Raw genomic sequence first — 25,738 nt, 5'->3', positions numbered from 1 at the left:
AAGGGTGCCATTTGGGACGTATCCCCGGTCTGTTTGCAGACTAATCTCCCGCGGTGGGGAGGTAGCAGCTCTTGCTGTGAACGTCACAAGGGGTTGAAGTAATTTTAGAAAGATAATCACCAACTGACTGTATACGATGATAAGACATTTAAACAACAACACACACACTGTTTAGCTTCAAAGCTCTAAAGCACATTAAATGGAAGGATATAATGGACTAAACAGCAAAACACTGAATAATGGGTATCAACAAAGCAGTATCATTAATCTATGCGCTGAGTTCAGTTTTCAGGTTTATGGAAATATGTTATCATAAAACAGTATCATGAATCGTTGTAGTGAAACAATTTTAATAAGACCTAAATATGAAAAGTAATGGATTTTTAGTTTGATAAGAGTCTACAAGCACAGGTGGTTTCTCTTACTGCCAAAAGTGGCATCTCTGGAGAATGATTAGAAAGATTCCCTAGAAACATTAACAGAGAAGAGAGCTAAAGGAACTATGTAGATCAAAAGGCGATACAGTGGCTTGCGAAAGTATTCACCCCCCTTGGCATTTTTCCTATGTTGTTGCCTTACAACCTGGAATTAAAATGGATTTTTGGGGGGTTTGTATCGTTTGATTTACACAACATGCATACCACTTTGAAAATGCAAAATATGTTTTATTAAACAAACAAGAAATAAGACAAAAAAATCAGAAAACTTGAGCATGCATAACTATTCACCCCCCAAAGTCAATACTTTGTAGAGCCTCCTTTTGCAGCAATTACAGCTGCAAGTCTCTTGAGGTATGTCACGATGAGCTTGGCACATCTAGCCACTGGGATTTTTGCCCATTCTTCAAGGCAAAACTGCTCCAGCTCCTTCAAGTTGGATGGGTTCCGCTGGTGTACAGCAATCTTTAAGTCATACCACAGATTCACAATTGGATTGAGGTCTGGGCTTTGACTAGACCATTCCAATACATTTAAATGTTTCCCCTTAAACCACTCGAGAGTTGCTTTAGCAGTATGCTTAGGGTCCTGCTGGAAGGTGAACCTCCGTCCCAGTCTCAAATCTCTGGAAGACTGAAACAGGTTTCCCTCAAGAATTTCCCTGTATTTAGCACCATCCATCATTCCTTCAATTCTGACCAGTTTCCCAGTCCCTGCTGATGAAAGACATCCCCACAGCATGATGCTGCCATCACCATGCTTTACTGTGGGGATGGTGCTCTCGGGGTGATGAGAGGTGTTGGGTTTGTGCCAGACATAGAGTTTTCCTTGATGGTCAAAAAGCTCAATTTTAGTCTCATCTGACCAGAGTACCTTCTTCCATATGTTTGGGGAGTCTCCCACATGCCTTTCGTCGAACACCAAACGTGTTTGCTTATTTTTTTCTTAAAGCAATGGCATTTTTCTGGCCACTCTTCCGTAAAGCCCAGCTCTGTGGAGTGTACGGCTTAAAGTGGTCCTATGGACAGATACTCCAATCTCCGCTGTGGAGCTTTGCAGCTCCTTCAGGGTTTCAGGGTTACCTTTGGTCTCTTTGTTGCCTCTCTGATTAATGCCCTCCTTGCTTGGTCCGTGAGTTTTGGTGGGTGGCCCTCTCTTGGCAGGTTTGTTGTGGTGCCATATTCTTTCAATTTTTTAATAATGGATTTAATGGTGCTCCGTGGGATGTTCAAAGTTTCGGATGTTTTTGTATAACCCAACCCTGATCTGTACTTCTCCACAACTTTGTCCCTGACCTGTTTGGAGAGCTCCTTGGTCTTCATGGTGCCGCCTGCTTGGTGGTGCCCCTTGCTTAGTGGTGTTGCAGACTGTGGGGCCATTCAGAACAGGTGTATATGTAGCCGGCTTGGTCTGTCTCTTGACGACTACTGCGTTGTGTTCCGGTGCACTGAAGACAACACACTGGCGTACTTGAAGGCACTTTATTGTGTACAGCTCTCTCACTCTCTCCCAGCCGAGTACAATGCAGACTGTTCAACATCAAAGAGAGAAAATGTTCAACACTCTACCCTCGACCAGAATCCGCCTCTCCCAGCCGAATACAATGCAGACTGAGTATAATCACATTCAAAAATACAAGGAATAAAATACAACATCATTGGAAAATAAACATTGCATCTGGTGTATATCTTATGTATGTGTCATATTCATGTTATCTCTGCCAAAAACTCTGAGCTTTTAGCCTTTATATTAATACTGTGCAACATGACATGAACCATCTTTCAAACAGGTAATACATACAGTAATATGCACGAAGCAACATGTAATCCTTCACATTTGAGCTTTTCAGTGCCATTAAACACTAATCAATACATGAAAACATTTTAAATGAACACATTTTTAACCTGATATAGGGAATACATACCTGTTCAACATCAAAGAGAGAAAATGTTCAACACTCTACCCTCGACCAGAATCCGCCTAACATAAAAAGAACAACGTGAGCTTCGTCACAAGAGGATAGAATGATGATTGCTAACTTACAGCTAAACAGAACACGAGGTTAGCTAAGTTAGCAATTTCTCAACTCTCAAAAATGGCTATATTCACGACACAGCTTGATTAAATGTACGTACACTCATCATATAATATACATACAAGTTACTATGTGCACTGAAACGTTTTAGTTTTAACAGGTATATCAAGTTTATGTCACGCCGAAGTGAACACGTACCTCTCCCAGCCGAATACAATGCAGACTGAGAAAAGCACAACATCCCTCCGCATATAACCAACTCTAGAGGGCGCACTTACACAACTAACTCTCCCAATATCTGTAGACTACACGAAATGCTGAACAATACAATATTTTGGGTGAAATCAACTCACAAAATAAAATAAAAAATAGAAAATGAACGGTTGCAAAAATCTGTAATTCTTTGACCTGTTACATTCACCCCTCTTTAATTTCACCAAAATCCTTCACACTTCGAGGGTGGAAAATAACCAAAAACATATAGAATAAAACTCTTGTCCACTTGGTCCAAGATAGCCCTGGGACTCCATTTCCCATATACAGCGTATAAAGCTACTTACAAAGTAAGTTAAAAGAAAACAGCAGTTGATCAGGCTACTGCCCCTTCTAGTGAATATGATGCCTTATACATCATATGAAATCTTGGAACACTTTCCCTCCATTATGAACATCTCATGACTCAGGTCATACTACTGGTAATAAAGAAAAATATCTTAATCTCAAAAATGTATCTAAAATAAAGAACGGAAAGACAGTGACCTTCTGACTCCTGTAACAAAACCCTTGGTGAGTGGTTTTTGCACCATGTTCTCTATCAAGCGATCGACTGCCTTAACAACCCTGCCAGTACGTGTTCTGACAACCTGACTTTCAAACCCTTGTACTTGGGAGGGTATCTGACTATCAATCAGTGTAACAGGTGAATTGACGTCCGAAGACCCTGTCTCATCTAAGTCAGGAACATCAATTGGGGCAACAGAGTCAGTGTCAGTCATGTGCAAATCAGGGGGTCACTGGAATCCGACAAGTCTCTCACAGGTGAGTATTCATTTTCCCCTTGGCCTCTGACCTCTTTAGACTGGGCTCTCGTGGGTGTCAGTTGAACAGACTTCCTGGACAGAGAGTGGGGCATCTCATTCTCCATCTCAGACTCATCAGCTTCTCCAATAGACTCAGAGTCAGAGGATGCGTTTAACCACGAACATGTACGGTCCTCAGAAGCGTCTACTGCTAGGCCACTCAAAGCATCAACAGAAGGAGGCTGAAACTCACTGGCCACATCCGAGGCAGCTCCATTCGTCTCTTCATCGCTTAGTTCTGGCATGGGCAAGAAGCTCACGTCCAACATCAAATTCCGATGAACAACTTTTGTTTTCCCACTTTCGTCTCTGACTTTGTAAACGTGAGTCTGAGGGTTCCGGTCTATGATGGTATACATAGTGGCTTCCCACTTATCCGCTAACTTCCTCTTCCCTCTCTCTGCTTTATTAGCTAACAAAACTCGGTCGCCAACGTTCAAGTGGGTTCCACGAACTCTCTTGTTGTAGCCATCAGCTTGATGTTGCTGTCCTTTCCTCGCATGCTGCTGAGCTATGTCGGCAGCCACATGGAGGTTCGCCATCAGTTTCTCTGCATAGGTCTTATAATTCACCACGACTGGATCCCTCAAGACTTGTTTGAAGACCATGTCTACTGGGAGTCTGGGCACTCGACCATACATCAAATAGAATGGAGGATATCCAGTTGTTTCATGAGTGGTGGCATTATACGCAAAAGTCAAAGTCTGTATCTGTTGGGCCCAGTGTTGCTTAGCTGTCAGGGGTAGGGCACGCAACATACTGCCAAGTGTCCTATTGAACCTTTCGGTTTGCCCATTTCCCATGGGATGATATGCTGTTGTGTGTGTTTTCTTAATCCCTGTGAGGCTGAGGAGTTCAGCTATGAGTTTGCTTTCAAAATTGGCCCCTTGATCAGAATGTATTCGCTCTGGGAAACCGTAGATGCAGAATACGTTATCCCATAACTTCTTCGCTATTTGCTTTGCAGTTTGGTTTACGCAGGGAAAGGCATGAGCCAATTTTGTAAAGTGGTCTGTTATGACTAACACATCGACAGATCTTTGCTTAGAGTCCTCAGCACTCCAAAAATCAATGCACACCAGCTCCATGGGTGCCGAAGTGCGAATGCTCTCCAAGGGAGCTCGGGCAGCTGGTTCAGGGGTCTTTGCAAGGATACAGCGTTGGCAGCATTTCACATATTCCTTGATGTCTCTTCCCATTTGCGGCCAGAAGAAACGCTGTCGGGCGAGGTGTGCTGTTCTAGCCTGCCCTTGATGCCCAGCGAAATCATGCACACCAGCGAGAGCTTTGGCCTTCAAGCTAGCAGGCAGCACAAACTGATACCTCTTCTCTCTGCTTAATGGGTCTTTGGTTACCCTATATAGGACTCCGTCCTGGACTTTTAGATGATGCCACTGCTTGCACAGTGTCTGGGTCGTAAGAGATAACCTCCTCCTCCCTCGCCTAGGTGGTGGCTCACCCCTCTGAATGAGTGGCAGGACTTCCCTGATAACTGGATCTATTTCCTGGCTGTGCCTCAGCTCGCCGATGGAGAGGGCTGGAAGTGTGTCTTGTTCTGAGGGCACCGCCTGGGGAAGAACATTGAGAAACTGTGTTGCTCTTATCTCTGCTCCCCTTTCCCACTCTACATGAGCTTCACAAGCAGATTTCACATGAGAGGGTTCTTGACTGCCAGCCAGCCTGTCTTGAGTGGGGTCCATAGTTACACAGCACCCTGCATCAAGTGCCTGGAGACACTGGGTCTTACTCCGGAAGAGATCTTGGACTTTCTCCTCTTTGGTTCCCTCCGCCTCGGCCAAAAGACTTCCATAGGGCTCACTGATCAACCTTTGGCTCACTGATTTAGCAAACGGATCTCTACTCAGGGCATCTGCCACAATGTTCTTTACCCCAGGGATGTGTTTGATACTGAAGGTGTAGGGGGGAAAGCTTTGCCACCCACCTCTGTTCGCAAGCGTCAAGTTTTGGTTTGGTCATTATATAGGTCAAAGGATTATTGTCGGTCCACACTGTAAAAGTGTGGCCTTTCAACCAGTGGCTGAATTTTTTCACAAACACTCCATTTGAGCGCCAAGAACTCCAGTCGGTGAGCAGGATACCTCTTTGTGAGCCAGTGAGGGTCTTGCTGGCAAAGGCGATCGGGCGTGCCTTCGTTTCTCCTTCTGGTATCTGGGACAGAACTGCCCCAAGGCCATCAAGAGACGCATCAATGGACAAAACCAAGGGGCTTAGAAAAGTCTGGATGGCTAAGGACCACACAATTCAGGAGCTTCTCCTAAGGCCGGCGAAAGCGGAATCGCAGTCAAGGGTCCAATCCGCAGGTTTGAGCTTTCTGTAGACTCCCGCATTCTGACTGTACTTCCGGCCTTTCCTCTCCGTTTCTGGCCAGCTGTGAGAGCAAACAGGGGTTTTGCGATGGAGGAGCAATTTGGTATGTAGTGTTGGTAACAAAATACCATCCCCAGGAACGACTTCACTCTGCGAACTGAAGGAGTGCAGCCATCATCTTCCATCAAGTCCCTCTTTGACATTTTGGTGATGACCTCGACCTTCTCTGGGTCAACAGCAACACCGTCACTGTCAACGATGTGTCCGAGAAACTTCACAGATCTCCGCAACAGATGGCATTTTTTTGGACTCAACTTTAGATTGTGCTCCCGTAGCCTCTGGAAAACAACCTCTAATCTGCTGAGGGCCTGCTGTTCGTTGGGGGCAAATATCAAGAGATCATCTAGGTAGCACAAGAGACTGCTGAAGTTAAGATCGCCAAAGATACTCATCATCATCCTCATGAAGGACGCTGGACTGCTTGCAAAGCCCCTGTGGCATTCTGTTATACTCGTGCAGGCCTAATGGTGTTGTGAAGGCGGTATACTTTTTGTCCTCCTCATGCATGGGCAAGTTATAAAATCCAGACGTGAGGTCCATGGTGCTGAAGACAGCATTACCGCCAAGGGCAGCCAAGCAGTCCGATTGATGGGGCAAAGGATGAGCATCCTTGATAGTTCTTGCATTCAGCCATCGAAAGTCTGTGCATATCCGGAGGTCGCCATTTTTCTTCCAAACCATCACGAGTGGAGAAGCATATTCACTCATTGATTTCCGTATGATTTTCTGTTCCTCCATCTCGGTGAGAACTTGGCGCAGCTTTTGATAGTGGGCTGGCGGCACTCTGCGATATGGAAGACGGAAGGGACGGTCGTCAGTGAGGCGGATCCTATGGGCAAAGCCCTTGGCTTCTCCACAGTCAAGATTATGCTTTGAAAATATATCCTGATATTTCTCCAGCAATGTCACAAGTTGGAGCTTGGTGGAGGGGCTCGCTTCACAATGATCAATGTCGACATTTCCTAGACCAGACTTCTGCAGTCTGTCTTTCAGGTCACCGTTGTTGTCCTGTTTCACATGAGTCACTCCAACAGAGCCAGCATCACTCTGACAGGAACCCTGGAACAGTGTGAGATCTTCAGCTGCAACACAAGTAGAGACGTCCGCAAGCTTGCTGTTCCTTTTCAGTGTGAGTGGTTTGTCTGAGATATTAGTGACTTTCATGGGAGTCCAGCCATCTCCCCATAGCGGTGTTACCACTCTCCCCACCATAATGCCCCGAGGCACACACCTGGAGGTTGTAGGCTCCACCATAACTGTACTCCCCAGGTGACTTGGGTATATTACTTGGCAGTCTTCCCCACAGCAGGTACTCTTGTTTGGGAAGGAGAGTCACCGCCTGAGTTAGCTTCACTGTCCCTACTTTTCCTGGGACATCTTCACCCCTCCATCTTGTGAGACTGGTCATCATTTCTAGAAACTGTTCGCCATCTGGAGACCCTTTTGTGTTGCTCGAGATAAGTGTCCAATAACTGTTCTCGTTTTTCAGCTGATGCAGTACATGTTTCAACATGTTGGTGCCTACTATTATGTCGTCTTTCTGACCAGTGATCACCAGAACTGGGACCATGCACTTTACCCCATACAGACTTAGTTCCATGTCATACATGCACTTGGGGCGCACTTGTACTCCTCCACAGCCAACAAGGATGATATGCTGTGAGAGTTCTTGATGTGGGGTCAAGACGCTATCCGATAGTAGTCTCTGCTCTGCCTCTTCACTTATCGTGCAGGCCATTGAGCCTGTATCGAGGAGCCCTTGCAACTGAGCACAGCCATTAACTGTCACCGGTGCGTGAAATAACTCACTGAACGTCTCAACTCTGTGAATATTCTGAACAATTACCGTGCAATTATCAGACATTGCTTTACAGACATTGACATACATTTCCTTCAATTCTTCACTTTTTTCAAGGGTTGAATCTTCAACGCTCACACATCCCCTTTCCGTATGTGAGCTATCTAGTTTAACCTGGCTCCAACTTGCTCAGAGTTAGGTGGTGTGTGCGCTAACTGTGGCTGAGCGTTAATTCTTGGCCGGGCGCTGTTGGCATTCTCTCTTCCAGTGGCCGGGCTTGTAACAGCCCATACAGAGGTTCGCCTGTCTACAGTGTGCAGTAGTTGAATGTTCGGCAGACTGACAGACTTTACATCTACTCTGAACAATGGCTGCTGGCCCCCTGCTTGGTGGCACGACTGCTGTTGTGTGTGCCGTCTGCTCTAGCACACGGTCCAGCAAGCCAATGAGAGACTGCATGCAGATGCTCTCTGTCTGAGGAGAGGATGGAAGCCCCATTGCCTTTGGGTAACCAGTAAGGTCTGTTGGGTTTTCAGCAGCGACTGTCTCTGTGGTTAATGCCTGAGCATGTGCACCAATGTTCTTTGGCCGATAAGATTTGGCTTGACACATTGTTCTAGCCTCTCTCTGATGTTCAACGAGGTGTTCATGAATCTCATTTGCTGTCCACTTTTCAGCTGTTTTGCACTTTAGGACACTTGTAAGAGCGGGGTCGGGACAGTGTTTCACCAGCATCATTGTGACTTCGTGAGAGGGGTCCTCAATGTTTCGCCCCTGCCTTCTCAGACACTCATCTGCGACATCCACAGCCTTGTTCAAGCGTATCCAATAGTCCATGGGACTTTCTCCAGCCAGAGGAAGTGTGTTATAGAAATCTGCTAAAGGCATAGAGGAGTAGGTTAACTCACTGAAATGTTGTTTCAGAATATCAAAGACGAGCTTGGAGTTCTCAGCTGGCTGCAGCGATGGCATACTGCGCAGGGTAACTTTAACAATGTCTCTAGCCTTTCCCATTAGTCTTGACATTATCTCCTGGGAGTGCTCTTGCGGGTGTACACCCCTCTTATTCAGGTAAACGCTCATAATCTCTTCCCACTCATGCACTGTGTGTTTGTCTGTTCCATCACCCCTGAAGTACGGCAGCTCTTTGACATCTGTCTTCATGACTAACTTTACTCCTGTCATGTTCAAATCAGACTGTCCATATCCTAAGTTCAGGCTAGGCGTAGGAGTGGTTTGGTTATCTGCACTACCAACAGATCTCTGTAATTGGCTAGCAATGTTCTCTCCTATTTCATGAGCTAACTGTGTGATGAGACTCCCTAGGTCTGCAGAACTCACATGTGAACTAGACACTGGCTGACGTGGAGAGTGTTCATCTGTTTGGGTGTGAGTGTATGAAAATGCAGGACAGCCCACTGAACTAACGCTGCTTGCAATGTCTGGAGCATCTCCTAAGCTACGCATGTGTGGTGCGGGGGAATATTCATCAGTGCGTAAGCGTGTGGACGAGAGTACAGGTCTGCCTAGTATACCAGCACCCCTAACCGGCGTGCTCTCCACCATACTCATAAACCTGCCCCTCCCCAGGCTTACCCCTGCAGCATCTCCAACACTAAATGGTGTCTGCGCATCCATGCCATCAGCCATTTTTTTTTTTTTTTAAATAGAAAGTTGTAATAGACTATGGTAATGATATGTGAATCACCAAAACATGTGAATATGAAAAAAAATTGTACAATGATAGAAGTAGCTGAGGTAAGCAATTAAGAGCTACAATTTACACATTAATGTTTGCCCTTCTACTTGTCAACGTTCGAAGAGGTTCCTACTTGTCACAGCAACCACCGGCGATCACCCTGGCGATGATCTGAAGCGAAGATATCTGGGTCACGGCACCAATGTAGCCGGCTTGGTCTGTCTCTTGACGACTACTGCGTTGTGTTCCGGTGCACTGAAGACAACACACTGGCGTACTTGAAGGCACTTTATTGTGTACAGCTCTCTACTCTCTCCCAGCCGAGTACAATGCAGACTGTTCAACATCAAAGAGAGAAAATGTTCAACACTCTACCCTCGACCAGAATCCGCCTCTCCCAGCCGAATACAATGCAGACTGAGTATAATCACATTCAAAAATACAAGGAATAAAATACAACATCATTGGAAAATAAACATTGCATCTGGTGTATATCTTATGTATGTGTCATATTCATGTTATCTCTGCCAAAAACTCTGAGCTTTTAGCCTTTATATTAATACTGTGCAACATGACATGAACCATCTTTCAAACAGGTAATACATACAGTAATATGCACGAAGCAACATGTAATCCTTCACATTTGAGCTTTTCAGTGCCATTAAACACTAATCAATACATGAAAACATTTTAAATGAACACATTTTTAACCTGATATAGGGAATACATACCTGTTCAACATCAAAGAGAGAAAATGTTCAACACTCTACCCTCGACCAGAATCCGCCTAACATAAAAAGAACAACGTGAGCTTCGACACAAGAGGATAGAATGATGATTGCTAACTTACAGCTAAACAGAACACGAGGTTAGCTAAGTTAGCAATTTCTCAACTCTCAAAAATGGCTATATTCACGACACAGCTTGATTAAATGTACGTACACTCATCATATAATATACATACAAGTTACTATGTGCACTGAAACGTTTTAGTTTTAACAGGTATATCAAGTTTATGTCACGCTCGAAGTGAACACGTACCTCTCCCAGCCGAATACAATGCAGACTGAGAAAAGCACAACATCCCTCCGCATATAACCAACTCTAGAGGGCGCACTTACACAACTAACTCTCCCAATATCTGTAGACTACACGAAATGCTGAACAATACAATATTTTGGTGAAATCAACTCACAAAATAAAATAAAAAATAGAAAATGAACGGTTGCAAAAATCTGTAATTCTTTGACCTGTTACATATACATACTGAGATCATGTGACAGATCATGTGACACAGATCATGTGACACTGTGGTCCTCTGTAGCTCAGCTGGTAGAGCACGGCGCTTGTAACGCCAAGGTAGTGGGTTCGATCCCCGGGACCACCCATACACAAAAAAAAATGTATGCACGCATGACTGTAAGTCGCTTTGGATAAAAGCGTCTGCTAAATGGCATATTATTTATTATTATTATATTATTATTATTACTTAGATTGCACACAGGTGGACTTTATTTAACTAATTATGTGACTTCTGAAGGTAATTGGTTGCACCAGATCTTATTTAGGGGCTTCATAGCAAAGGGGGTGAATACATATGCACGCACCACTTTTCCGTTATTTATTTTTTAGAATTTTGTTTAACACGTTTTTTTTTCTTCATTTCACTTCACCAATGTGGACTACTTTGTGTATGTCCATTACATGAACTCCAAATAAAAATCCATTTAAATTACAGGTTGTAATGCAACAAAATAGGAAAAACGCCAAGGGGGCTGAATACTTTTGCAAGGCACTGTATCGCTTGAAAACCATATGATGGGGTGTCCTCAATGATCTTGAAAATGCTGTAGTAAATCGTTTCTTATGCAGAGATGAGACGTGGAAAGCTCAGATGAGTAAAATGTTAAATGCTCGTAACGTTCCAGAGCTCCAAAGTGAGATGTAATATTCAAATCAAATCAAATTGTATTTGCCACATGCACCGAATACAACAGGTGTAGACATTACAGTGAAATGCTTACTTACAAGCCCTTAACCAACAATGAATTTTGTATGTTTTTGTATGTTTTTTTTTTTTTTTACTGTTAAGTAACTAAAGTATAACTAAAGACCAGTAGTAAAATAAAATAACAGTAGGGAGGCTATATACAGGGGGGTACCGGTGCAGAGTCAATGTGCGGGGGCACCGGCTAGTTACATAATGACATCAGCTTTAGGCCTACATGGTGATTTCTGAGCCAAGATTGGTTATTAGTTCAGTTTCTTCATGCAAACTTGAAGTTCAGGATGTGCCCGGCAACAACATTGGCTGAGGGGTAAGAAAGTGCCAGGTTGTTTAACATGCATTTTAAACTATTTGCGTTATTGGAACAGTGTTAATTAAAGCTGCAATACAGTGAGGGAAAAAAGTATTTGATCCCCTGCTGATTTTGTAAGTTTTCCCACTGACAAAGACATGATCAGTCTATAATTTTAATGGTAGGTTTATTTGAACAGTGAGAGACAGAATAACAACAAAACAATCCAGAAAAACGCATGTCAAAATTTTTATTAATTGATTTGCATTTTAATGAGTGAAATAAGTATTTGACCCCCTCTCAATCAGAAAGATTTCTGGCTCCCAGGTGTCTTTTATACAGGTAATGAGCTGAGATTAGGAGCACACTCTTAAAGGTCAGAAGGTCAGAATGACCTTCTTGATCCAAACCAGTCAGGTTTCAGGACTGGTCATTCAACTGAGACTGCTCTTCTCTGTGTCACGGAGGCTCTCCGCACTGCTAAAGCTAACTCTCTCTCCTCTGCTCTTGTCCTTCTAGACCTGTCTGCTGCCTTTGATACTGTGAACCATCAGATCCTCCTCTCGACCCTCTCCGAGCTGGGCATCTCCGGCGCGGCTCACTCCTGGATTGCGTCCTACCTGACCGGTCGCTCCTACCAAGTGGCGTGGCGAGAAGCTGTCTCCGCACCACGTGCTCTCACCACTGGTGTCCCCCAGGGCTCAGTTCTAGGCCCTCTCCTTTTCTCCCTATACACCAAGTCACTTGGCTCTGTCATATCCTCACATGGCCTCTCCTATCATTGCTACGCTGACGATACACAACTAATCTTCTCCTTTCCCCCTTCTGATAACCAGGTGGCGAATCGCATCTCTGCATGTCTGGCAGACATATCAGTATGGATGACGGATCACCACCTCAAGCTGAACCCCTGGCAAGACGGAGCTGCTCTTCCTCCCGGGGAAGGACTGCCCGTTCCATGATCTCGCCATCACGGTTGACAACTCCGTTGTGTCCTCCTCCCAGAGTGCGAAGAGCCTTGGCGTGACCCTGGACAACACCCTGTCGTTCTCCGCTAACATCAAGGCGGTGACCCGATCCTGCAGGTTCATGCTCTACAACATTCGGAGAGTACGACCCTGCCTTACACAGGAAGCGGCACAGGTCCTAATCCAGGCACTTGTCATCTCCCGTCTGGATTACTGCAACTCGCTGTTGGCTGGGCTCCCTGCCTGTGCCATTAAACCCCTACAACTCATCCAGAATGCCGCAGCCCGTCTGGTGTTCAACCTTCCCAAGTTCTCTCACGTCACCCCCCTCCTCCGCACACTCCACTGGCTTCCAGTTGAAGCTCGCATCCGTTACAAGACCATGGTGCTTGCCTATGGAGCAGTGAGGGGAACGGCACCTCTGTACCTTCAGGCTCTGATCAGTCCCTACACCCAAACGAGGGCATTGCGTTCATCCACCTCTGGCCTGCTGGCTCCCCTTCCTCTGCGGAAGCATAGTTCCCGCTCAGCCCAGTCAAAACTGTTCGCTGCTCTGGCACCCCAATGGTGGAACAAGCTCCCTCACGACGCCAGGACAGCGGAGTCACTCACCACCTTCCGGAGACATTTGAAACCCCACCTCTTTAAGGAATACCTGGGATAGGATAAAGTAATCCTTCTACCCCCCAAAAAATTTTTTTATAATAATAATAATAATTTGGAAAGTGGTTATCCCACTGGCTATAGGGTGAATGCAAAAATTTGTAAGTCGCTCTGGATAAGAGCGTCTGCTAAATGACGTAAATGTGCCCTTGAGCAAGGCACTTAACCCTAATTGCTCCTGTAAGTCGCTCTGGATAAGAGCGTCTGCTAAATGACTAAAATGTAAAATGTAAAATGTAAAGGGAGTGCTCCGAATCTCAGTATGTTACCTTTATAAAAGACACCTGTCCACAGAAGCAATGAATCAATCAGATTCCAAACTCTCCACCATGGCCAAGACCAAAGAGCTCTCCAAGGATGTCAGGGACAAGATTGTAGACCTACACAAGGTTTGAATGGGCTACAAGACCATCGCCAAGCAGCTTGGTGAGAAGGTGACAACAGTTGGTACGATTATTTGCAAATGGAAGAAACACAAAATAACTGTCAATCTCCCTCGGCCTGGGGCTCCATGCAAGATCTCACCTCGTGGAGTTGCAATGATCATGAGAACGATGAGGAATCAGCCCAGAACTATACGGGAGGATCTTGTCAATGATCTCAAGGCAGCTGGGACCATAGTCATCAAGAAAACAATTGGTAACACACTACACCGTGAAGGACTGAAATACTGCAGCGCTCGCAAGGTCCCCCTGCTCAAGAAAGCACATGTACAGGCCCGTCTGAAGTTTGCCAATGAACATCTGAATGATTCAGAGGAGAACTGGGTGAAAGTGTTGTGGTCAGATGAGACCAAAATGGAGCTCTTTGGCATCAACTCAACTCACCGTGTTTGGAGGAGGAGGAATGCTGCCTATGACCCCAAGAACACCATCCCCACTGTGAAACATTATGCTTTGGGGGTGTTTTTCTGCTAAGGGGACAGGGCAACTTCACCGCATCAAAGGGACGATGGACGGCACCATGTACCGTCAAATCTTGGGTGAGAACCTCCTTCCCTCAGCCAGGCCATTGAAAATGGGTCGTGGATGGGTATTCCAGCATGACAATGACCCAAAACACACGGCCAAGGCAACAAAGGAGTGGCTCAAGAAGAAGCACATTAAGGTCCTGGAGTGGCCTAGCCAGTCTCCAGACCTTAATCCCATAGAAAATCTGTGGAGGGAGCTGAAGGTTCGAGTTGCCAAACGTCAGCCTCGAAACCTTAATGACTTGGAGAAGATCTGCAAAGAGGAGTGGGACAAAATCCCTCCTGAGATGTGTGCAAACCTGGTGGCCAACTACAAGAAATGTCTGACCTCTGTGATTGCCAACAAGGGTTTTGCCACCAAGTACTAAGTCATGTTTTGCAGAGGGGTCAAATACTTATTTCCCTCATTAAAATGCAAATCAATTTGTAACATTTTTGACATGCGTTTATCTGGATTTTTTGGTTGTTATTCTGTCTCTCGCTGTTCAAATAAACTTACCATTACAATTATAGACTGATCATGTCTTTGTCAGTGGGCAAACATACAAAATCAGCAGGGGATCAAATACTTTTTTCCCTCACTGTATGTAACTTTTTGTGCAACCAGACCAAATTCACATAGAAATGTGAGTTATGGATTAGTCATTGTCATTGAAAGCAAGTCTAAGAATCGGTGGATCTGTTCTGTTTTAATTTCAGTTTTGCTTTAAACAGCTGAAAACACAATATATTTGGTTATTGAAAAGGTATTTCACAGTGATTTAGATGGTACAATGATTCTCTACACTATGCACTGCTTGGTTTGTCACATAAACTGAATTTAGGCTAACTATTAACAGTTTATAAGCAAATGGCGGAGCAATTTCTGCATATTGCCAGTGATGTAAAGTACTCAAGTAAAAATACTGTAACTTTTTACTGCAGTGGGCTAAATCAGGGTCACACAGAGGGTTTCTTGGTCTTAAACAAATGTACTTTGAAACAAAAGTACACAGAAGTATACACCTCACACACATGGTTATGGTCTTTAAAAAAAGAAGACACCTGTACCATGTCAGATATAGAGTTTAAATGTGTTCAATTTTGAGTTTGCATCCCAATATTACACTTTATATACATCACAGAAGACTGAAATATAAAACTAAAAACGGTTTGTCATAGAAACACCAGATTTGTGTCTTTTTTAACACTAGAACAGCCTAAGAACGTTGCTGGGCGTCCTCTTTAGCATACGCATCAGATGCATATCAACCCGCAAGGTGTGCAAACATAAGCACCAAGGTTGTTTTTTTCATGCTTGGCGATGGTCTTGTAGCCCATTCCAGCCTTGTGTAGGTCTACAATCTTGACATCCTTGTTGAGCTCTTTGGTCTTGGCCATGGTGGAGAGTTTGGAATCTGATTTATTGATTGCTTCTGTGGACAGGTGTCTTTTATACAGGTAACAAGCTGAGATTAGGAGCACTCCCTTTAAGAGTGTGCTCCTAATCTCAGCTCGTTACCTGTATAAAAGACACCTGGGAGCCAGAAATCTTTCTGATTGAGAGGGGGTCAAATACTTATTTCCCTCATTAAAATGCAAATCAATTTATAACATTTTTGACATGCGTTTCTCTGGATTTTTTTGTTGTCATTCTGTCTCTCACTGTTCAAATAAACCTACCATTAAAATTATAGACTGATCATTTCTTTGTCAGTGGGCAAACGTACAAAATCAGCAGGGGATCAAATACTTTTTTCCCTCACTGTATGCTTAAAGTACTGTGTTTCCTCCTTCAAAATATAATTTGGTGAATCATGGGTGACTCCGTCATTTGTAACCAGTTTCAATAAATTATTTTTGGTAGCATTCCTATGTTGAAAATTAAAAAAGAATTTGGTGCATTTTTCCCCATATTCCATCCATTTTGCTTTATTTTATAATACATTACACTTGATCTTTCTTGAATAAGTTTCTCAATTTCTTTTAGTTTTTCCTCTAATTTATTCTGAGCCTCTATGTTACAGTTTTTATTGCTATCTATCTGTTCTGTTAGACCTTCTATTTCCTTTGTTAGTATGGACTCTTTTGACCTAAATTGCTTTTGGAGATGAGTACTGAAAGGCACATTTAAAGGCATCCCATACAATAAGGGGATTTGCTATGTTATGTCGGATAAAATCAGTTATAAATTCCTCTGTCCTTGTTAAAAACAAGTTATCATCCAAAGGCTTTGATAAAATTTACAATATCCTCGCCCACGTGGAAATTCAGTAAGAGTAATGTATATGGATGGCAATTATATGATGGTCCGACCGCATTCTGTCCTCTATCAACACTTTTTAAACTTTTGGTGCCAACGAGAATGATATAAGAAAGAAGTCGACTAGCTTGACTGAGTCTCCGCCATGTATATCTCACTAGATCAGGATATTTAAGCCTCCATATATCTACTAGTTCTAATGTATCCATGACATTCACGATTTCCTTAAGAGCATGAGGTTGATTGTTTGTAGTCTGATTTCCTTTACGGTCCATTGAGCTATTTAAAACGGTATTATAATCTCCCACCATAATAATAGAGTCGTGAATTGCTTGCAGGTTTGATCATTTATTATATATATACAGTGGGGAAAAAAAGTAATTAGTCAGCCACAAATTGTGCAAGTTCTCCCACTTAAAAAGATGAGAGAGGCCTGTAATTTTCATCATAGGTACACGTCAACTATGACAGACAAATTGAGAAAAAAAATTCCAGAAAATCACATTGTAGGATTTTTAATGAATTTATTTTCAAATTATGGTGGAAAATAAGTATTTGGTCACCTACAAACAAGCAAGATTTCTGGCTCTCACAGACCTGTAACCTCTTCTTTAAGAGGCTCCTCTGTCCTCCACTCGTTACCTGTATTAATGGCACCTGTTTGAACTTGTTATCAGTATAAAAGACACCTGTCCACAACCTCAAACAGTCACACTTCAAACTCCACTATGGCCAAGACCAAAGAGCTGTCAAAGGACACCAGAAACAAAATTGTAGACCTGCACCAGGCTGGGAAGACTGAATCTGCAATAGGTAAGCAGCTTGGTTTGAAGAAATCAACTGTGGGAGCAATTATTAGGAAATGGAAGACATACAAGACCACTGATAATCTCCCTCGATCTGGGTCTCCACGCAAGATCTCACCCCGTGGGGTCAAAATGATCACAAGAACGGTGAGCAAAAATCCCAGAACCTCACGGGGGGACCTAGTGAATGACCTGCAGAGAGCTGGGACCAAAGTAACAAAGCCTACCATCAGTAACACACTACACCGCCAGGGACTCAAATCCTGCAGTGCCAGACGTGTCCCCCTGCTTAAGCCAGTACATGTCCAGGCCCGTCTGAAGTTTGCTAGAGTGCATTTGGATGATCCAGAAGAGGATTGGGAGAATGTCATATGGTCAGATGAAACCAAAATATAACTTTTTGGTAAAAACTCAACTCGTCGTGTTTGGAGGACAAAGAATGCTGAGTTGCATCCAAAGAACACCATACCTACTCTGAAGCATGGGGGTGGAAACATTATGCTTTGGGGCTGTTTTTCTGCAAAGGGACCAGGACGACTGATCCGTGTAAAGGAAAGAATGAATGGGGCCATGTATCGTGAGACTTTGAGTGAAAACCTCCTTCAATCAGCAAGGGCATTGAAGATGAAACGTGGCTGGGTCTTTCAGCATGACAATGATCCCAAACACACCGCCCGGGCAACGAAGGAGTGGCTTCGTAAGAAGCATTTCAAGGTCCTGGAGTGGCCTAGCCAGTCTCCAGATCTCAACCCCATAGAAAATCTTTGGAGGGAGTTGAAAGTCCGTGTTGCCCAGCGACAGCCCCAAAACATCACTGCTCTAGAGGAGATCTGCATTACTGTTAATTAATATCATCACCCCTTTTGAGTTTCTTTGCCCATGGAAGAAGTATATTTCTCCCCCACCATTCCTTTTTCCACACAACTTCCTCTAGAATTGTTTAATGAGTTTCCTGTAAACAATAGATATTATATTCCTTCTCTTTGAGCATTGTAAATACTGTTCTTCTTTTGTTATTATCTGCTAAACCATTACAATTATAACTGGCTATACTTATTTCACCACATACCATAATGAGATACAAGTTTCTAATTTATTTATCATTATATATGCTTGTAAACTTACCAATAAAAAATACCATAGTGATTGAGTGTCCATATAGCTGTACCTTGATATTTGCATTGCTACTAAGTAACCCTCCAATTGTTCTCCACTAATTCCCCCGGTAAAGCCCCTCCCCATCCTAAGTTGGGATGTCCTCCCAGTGATCGGCATACCACCCCGTTCCCCCGGATCCCTAGGCCCCCGAGAGGCCAGGACCCATCCATCAAAAACAGCACACAGTGCCACCCACAAAATAGAAGCAGGTCAACCGCCAAAAGCATTTCAAATGCTCTCACCTCAATATATATAGCTATTTAAATATATATATATCTGTTCAAATATCTTGCATATCTTATTTTCCATCATTATCAATTAATATGCGTAATAATGTTGGCAGTTTATGCGTAGGATTTTAACCTATAACCCGGATTGCCATTGTATTACATTACATTTTTGACAAGCAATTATTATTTTAGCAAACAATTATTGTGGTTCATCCTATATTCTCCCTAACATCCTTACCCCCTTGCAACAGCTGTGGGATAAACACACACGCACACATACTCTAACACACTCAACCCCTTTCCTCCACAATCAACCATAAGATCAGATGCTCAACGGTTGTTACATCCCAGAGCCCAACTCAAGAAAGGACCTGATTTACGAATGCATATACACCTACAGCTGTTTGAGAAAGCATGCAAGATCGAGCAAAAATTGACAACAATGTGAGATTTGATTAATCTTTTTAATCTATTTCAAGTCCTAGGTGAAGGAGATCAGATCCACCCTTTTCACCTGAGACACAAACACTCTGGTCCCCCGTTGTAACCATTTTTCCCAAGCATCTCCGTGCAGTCAGACCTTTGATTATTTTGTGCCACCTGGGAGGTGGGGGTACCCCACCGGAATCCCCACCGGCTAGGTACAAGGTCATCAAGGTTCTCATTGCAGCTTTGAGAATTTCCTTGTATATTATGCTCTCCCATCAGGAGGCTCTGGCTTTGTAGGACCAACCCTGCCAGGCAGGCTCAGAATCTTGAGGGGGTGGTGCTACTCACAGCAGGTCCATAAAACAGATGGGGACTTCTCTTTGGTGTATGGGTCGCTCAGGTGGGTGTCTAGGATATAGGGTTGGGGATCGTTCCATCTTAATAGGACAACAAAAAATATATATTAGATGTATACTATATTTTTAAATGCATATGCCTCATCTGCACAAAATTGAAAGCGCTCTCTCACAACCCCTACTCATAGACACACATTGGTTCTGGGATATGCAACCATTTCCTTTCTCACTCACTTAACGCCACACTTTTTCAAAAACAAAAAAACGCACACCACACCTTCCATCACAATTCATCCACACATTCCCACATACTGTGCCTTCTATGTTTTTATATCCACTATGTTGATTGAGTACTTGTGTTCTAATTTAGTTGTATTTGAAGATGTATTATTTTGCTTGTTATCTTTTCTTGTAATACCGTTTTTTCCCTTTATAAAATACTATACATACTATAAATGTGCTTTATTATTACAATCCCTCCATGGCTAGTATTGGGTGTTCTATTATTCGACTCCTCTATTAGAACTTTCAGAATAGCCATGGAGTAATCTTTGTGTCGCGGAACATTTGGTTGTCAATATACAGTTTATCGACAACAAGAGCAACACGCTTCCCTTTTAATCTTATTTCTTTGAAGATTGGGTACAGAACTTTGCGCCGTTCTGCAATCTCCCTCAGGAACTGATCATTCATGCCTATTTAAAGTGCCAGTAAGTCTTTTACCTAGGCTTTTAACCATGACATTATCCTTAAAAAAAGCAAACTTGGCAACGATTGGACGCTCATATCTCTGTCCTCTTTGTCCAAAACGGTGTACACGTTCGAGTTGGATTTTGTCGACATCCTGGAGTGGAATTTGAAGTGCTGTAAGAAAGAAGTCCTTCACAATTTTATCTGTAATCTCTCCCTCTGTTTCCTGGATACCCGTAAGTACTAGATTTTCTCTCATCGATCTAGTTTGTATGTCTAGTAAGGCTTCTCTCAGAAAGTTGTTCTCCTTTTTAAGTTCCTTAACGTCCGTTTCCATCCTAGTGACTGTCCCTTATAGTTCTTCTGTATCGTTCTCCATTATCGCAGCTTTTCCATCACTCATTTCAAGACTCGCCTTCAACTCTTTTACATCATTACTGACCAACTCTAGTATGCCCAGTTTGTCATTTATCGACTTCAACAGGTCGCTGTCCACACTTACCAGTCCCAGTGGTGAAAAGCATAAATCATCTGTATCCGTCGAGGAGTCGCGTTTTCTCTTGGAGATTGATTCTCCTCGTTTATCCTCCGTCATGTTTGTGTTGTTGCGTGTTGTCGTAATATTTGTCGATACATTTCTCTAGCCTTATAATTTGTTTTGTGTTATTATCCAGATTGAATGTTTTTACCCTCGAATATATGAAGTGTTAATATTTAGTGATATTGATATTGAATATTATGTTTTTATCTTGAGGTGATTTGTACCGCCTGCTTAACCCGGAAACTCTACCTCTGCCTGCCCCTTCACTATTTATCAAGCACCAAGGCTTGATAAGGCTTGATAAATAGTGCATAAACAATTGTGAAGAATGAATTGCATGAAGAAATATTAGTGGAAATCTATAAAATATAAAAACAATATTTTTTTGTTTAGTTATAGTTTTGTTTTGTATAATTCTAGAAAGTCCTAGTGAAAAAGTAGGCCTAAAGCAAGTTTACGACACTTCCAGCCAATGACGCAAGTGGTCATGTGCTGAATGCATGGACAACGCAGATATTCTTGGAAAAAGTTACATTTGGAAATAGAGCTGCACCTCTTGAATTTTGAGAGTTATTTAACCAAGGTACTGTAAGTGTCAAAGAAACTGCAGAATTTTGCTCTTTATGATACTAAATAGAAATCAAAACGTTTTACCTGCATGTGACTCTGAAGGAGGGGGCCAAGCAGTTGCCATACCAGGCAGTTATGCAACCAGTCAGGATGCTCTCGATGGTGCAGCTGTAGAACCTTTTGAGGATCTGAGGACCCATGCCAAATCTTTTCAGTCTCCTTAGGGGGAATATGTTTTGTCGTGCCCTCTTCACGACTGTCTTGGTATGTTTGGACCATGATAGTTTGTTGGTGATGTGGACACCATGGAACTTGAAGCTCTCGACCTGCTCAACTACAGCCCTCCTTTTATTGTAGTCCACAATCATCTCCTTTCTCTTGATCATGCAGGAGAGGTTGTTGTCCTGGCACCACACTGCCAGGTCTCTGACCTCCTCCCTATAGGCTGTCTCATCATTGTCGGTGATCAGGCCTACCACCGTTGTGTCGTCGGCAAACTTAATGATGGTGTTGTAGTCATGCTTGGCCACGCAGTGGTGGCTGAACAGGGAGTACACGAGGGGACTGAGCACACCCCTGAGGGGTCCCCGTGTTGAGCATCATCGTGGCAGATGTGTTGTTGCCTACCCTTACCACCTGGGGGCGGCCAGTCAGGAAGTCCAGGATCCAGTTGCAGAGGGAGGTCTTTAATCCCAGGGTCCTTAGCTTAGTGATGAGCTTTGAGGGCACTATGGTGTTGAACGCTGAGCTGTAGTCAATGAACAGCATTCTCACGTAGGTGTTTCTTTTGTCCAGGTGGGACAGGGCCGTGTGGAGAACAATAGAGATTACATAATCTGTGGATCTGTTGGGGCGGTATGCGAATTGGAGTGGGTGTAGGATTACATAATCTGTGGATCTGTTGGGGCGGTATGCGAATTGGAGTGGGTGTAGGATTTCTGGGATGATGGTGTGGATGTGAGCCATGACCAGCCTTTCAAAGCACTTCATGGCTACAGATGTGAGTGCTACGGGTCGGTAGTCATTTAGGCAGGTTACCTTTGTGTTCTTGGGCACAGGGACTATGGTGGTCTGCTTGAAATGTAGGTATTACAGACTCGGTCAGGACTGGTTGAAAATGTCAGTGAAGATACTTGCTAGTTGGTCAGCGCATGCTCTGAGTACACGTACTGGTAATCCGTCTGGCCCTGCAGCCTAGTGAATGTTGACCTGTTTAAAGGTCTTACTCACATCGGCTACAGCGAGCGTGATCACACAGTCGTCCGGAACAGCTGGTGCTCTCATGCATGCTTCAGTGTTAATTGCCTCGAAGCACTAATAGAAGTCATTTCACTCGTCTGGTAGGCTCGTATCACTGGGCAGCTCGAGGCTGGGTTTCCCTTTGTAATCCGTAATAGTTTGTAAGCCCTGCCACATCCGACGAGCGTCAGAGCCGGTGTAGTAGGATTCAATCTTAGTCCTGTATTGACGCTTTGCATGTTTGATGGTTCGTCGGAGTGCATAGCGGGATTTTTTAGAAGTGTCCAGGTTAGAGTCCGCTCCTTGAAAGCGGCAGCTCTACCCTTTAGTTCAGTGCGGATGTTGCCTGTAATCCATGGATTCTGGTTGGGTTACGTACGGTCAGTGTGGGGACAACGTTATCGATGGACTTATTGATGAAGCCTGTGACTGATGTGGTGTACTCCTCAATGCCATCGGAAGAATCCCAGAACATATTCTAGTCTGTGCTAGCAAAACAATCCTGTAGCTTAGCATCAGTCATTTCCAGGCCCAAGGACATGTACTAGTCTGTGGCAACCTAAATGCCAGAACTGGACAAGAACCTGACACCGTCAGCACACAGGGGGACAAACTCATATCTGGAGGTGACAGCATTCCCTCCCCCATATGCCCCCCTAGGCACAACTACGACAACATAACCAACAAAAACGGGTCACAACTCCTGGAGCTCTGTCGCACGCTGGGTATGTACATAGTCAATGGTAGGCTTCGAGGGGACTCCTATGGCAGGTACACCTATAGCTCATCTTTTGGCAGTAGTACTGTAGACTACTTTATCACTGACCTCAACCCAGAGTCTCTCAGAGTGTTCATAGTCAGCCCACATACACCCCTATCAGATCACAGCAAAATTACAGCCTTCTTGATCAGCGCAATGCTCAATCATGAGGCATCAAAGCCAAAGGAACTGAATAATATTAAGATATGCTATAGAGGAAGGAAAGTAATGTGGAAACCTACCAAAAAACTATTAGGCAACAACAAATTAAATCCTATTTAGACAACTTCCTGGACAAAATGTTTCACTGTAATAGTGAAGGTCTAAACTTGTCAGTAGGAAACCTAAACAGTATATTTGACCTCTCATCTTCCCTATCAAATCTACAAATTTCACACAGAAAACCGAAGAAAATTAACAACAATGACAAATGGTTTAATGAGGAATGCAAAAACCTAAGAAAGAAATTGAGAAACCTATCCAACCAAAAACATAGAGACCCAGAAAACCTGAACCTACGCCTTCAGTATGGTGAATCACTAAAACAATACAGAAATACACGTCAGAAATCAGCTCAATGTAATTGAAGAATCCATAGACTCTAACCACTTCTGGGAAAATTGGAAAACACTAAACAAACAACAACACAAAGGCTTATCTATCCAAAACGGAGATAAACCACTTCTCCTATCTTTTTGGCCCTATAACAAAGAAAAAACAGCAAAAACATATATATGATTAAACACAAATCTTAGAATCAACTATTAAAGACTACCAGAACCCACTGGATTCTCCAATTACATTGAATGAACTACAGGACAAAATACAAACCCTCCATCCAAAAAAGGCCTGTGGTGTTGATGGTATCCTCAATGAAATGATAAAATATACAGACCACAAATTCCAATTGGCTATACTTAAACTCTTTAACATCATCCTTAGCTCAGGCATCTTCCCCAATATTTGGAACCAAGGACTGATCACCCCCAATCCATAAAAGTGGAGAAAATTTGACTCCAATAACTACCGTGGGATATGCGTCAACAGCAACCTTGGGAAAATCACCTGCATTTTCATTACCAGCAGACTCGTACGTTTCCTCAGTGAACAAACAACAAGTGTGAGGTAAAACTTGGCAAAAAAAACACACATTTCTTTCCACAGGGCTGTGGAGTGAGACAGGGATGCAGCTTAAGCTCCACCCTCTTCAAGATATATATCAACGAATTGGCAAGGGCACTAGAACAGTCTGCAGCACCCGGCCTCACCCTACTAGAATCTGAAGTCAAATGTCTACTGTTTGCTGATGATCTGGTGCTTCTGTCCTCAACCAAGGATGGCCTACAGCAGCACTTAGATCTTCTGCACAGATTCTGTCAGGCCTGGGCCCTGACAGTAAATCTCAGTAAGACAAAAATAATGGTGTTCCAAAAAAGGTCCAGTTGCCAGGACCACAAATACAAATTCCATCTAGACACCGTTGCCCTAGAGCACACAAAAAACTATACGTACCTCGGCCTAAACATCAGCGCCACAGGTAACTTCCACAAAGCTGTGAACAATCTGAGAGATAAGGCAAGAAGTGCCTTCTATGCCATCAAAAGGAACATAAAATTCGACATACCAATTAGGATCTGGCTAAAAATACTTGAATCAGTTATAGAACCCATTGCCCTTCATGGTTGTGAGGTCTGGGGTCTGCTCACCAACCAATAATTCATAAAATGGGACAAACAACAAATTGAGCCTTTGCATGCAGAATTCTGCAAAAAATATCCTCAGTGTACAATGTAAAACTCCAAATAATGCAGGCAGAGCAAAATTAGATTGATACCCGCTAAGTATCAAAATCCAGAAAATAGACGTTAAATTCTACAACCACTTAAAAGGAAGTGATTCCCAAACCTTCCAAAACAAAGCCATCACCTTCAGAGAGATAAACCTGGAGAAGAGTCCCCTAAGCAAGCTGGTCCTAGCGCTCTGTTCACAAACACAAACAGACCCCACAGAGGCCAATGACAGCAACACAATTAGACCCAACCAAATCATGAGAAAACAAAAAGATAATTACTTGACAAATTGGAAAGAATTAACAAGAAAACAGAGCAAACTAGAATGCTATTTGGCCGTAAACAGAGAGTACATAGTGGCAGAATACCTGACCACTGTGACTGACCCAAAATTAAGGAAAGCTTTGAATATGTACAGAATCAGTGTGCATAGTCCTGCTATTGAGAAAGGCCACTGTAGGCAGACCTGGCTCTCAAGAGAAGACAGACTATGTGCACACTGCCCACAAAATGTGGTGGAAACTGAGCTGCACTTCCTAACCTCCTGCCAAATGTATGACCACGTTAGAGACACATATTTCCCTCAGATT

Source organism: Coregonus clupeaformis, chromosome 12 (assembly GCF_020615455.1).
Source record: "Coregonus clupeaformis isolate EN_2021a chromosome 12, ASM2061545v1, whole genome shotgun sequence".
Lineage (NCBI taxonomy): Eukaryota > Metazoa > Chordata > Actinopteri > Salmoniformes > Salmonidae > Coregonus > Coregonus clupeaformis.
Note: the sequence above shows the minus strand (reverse complement) of the source record.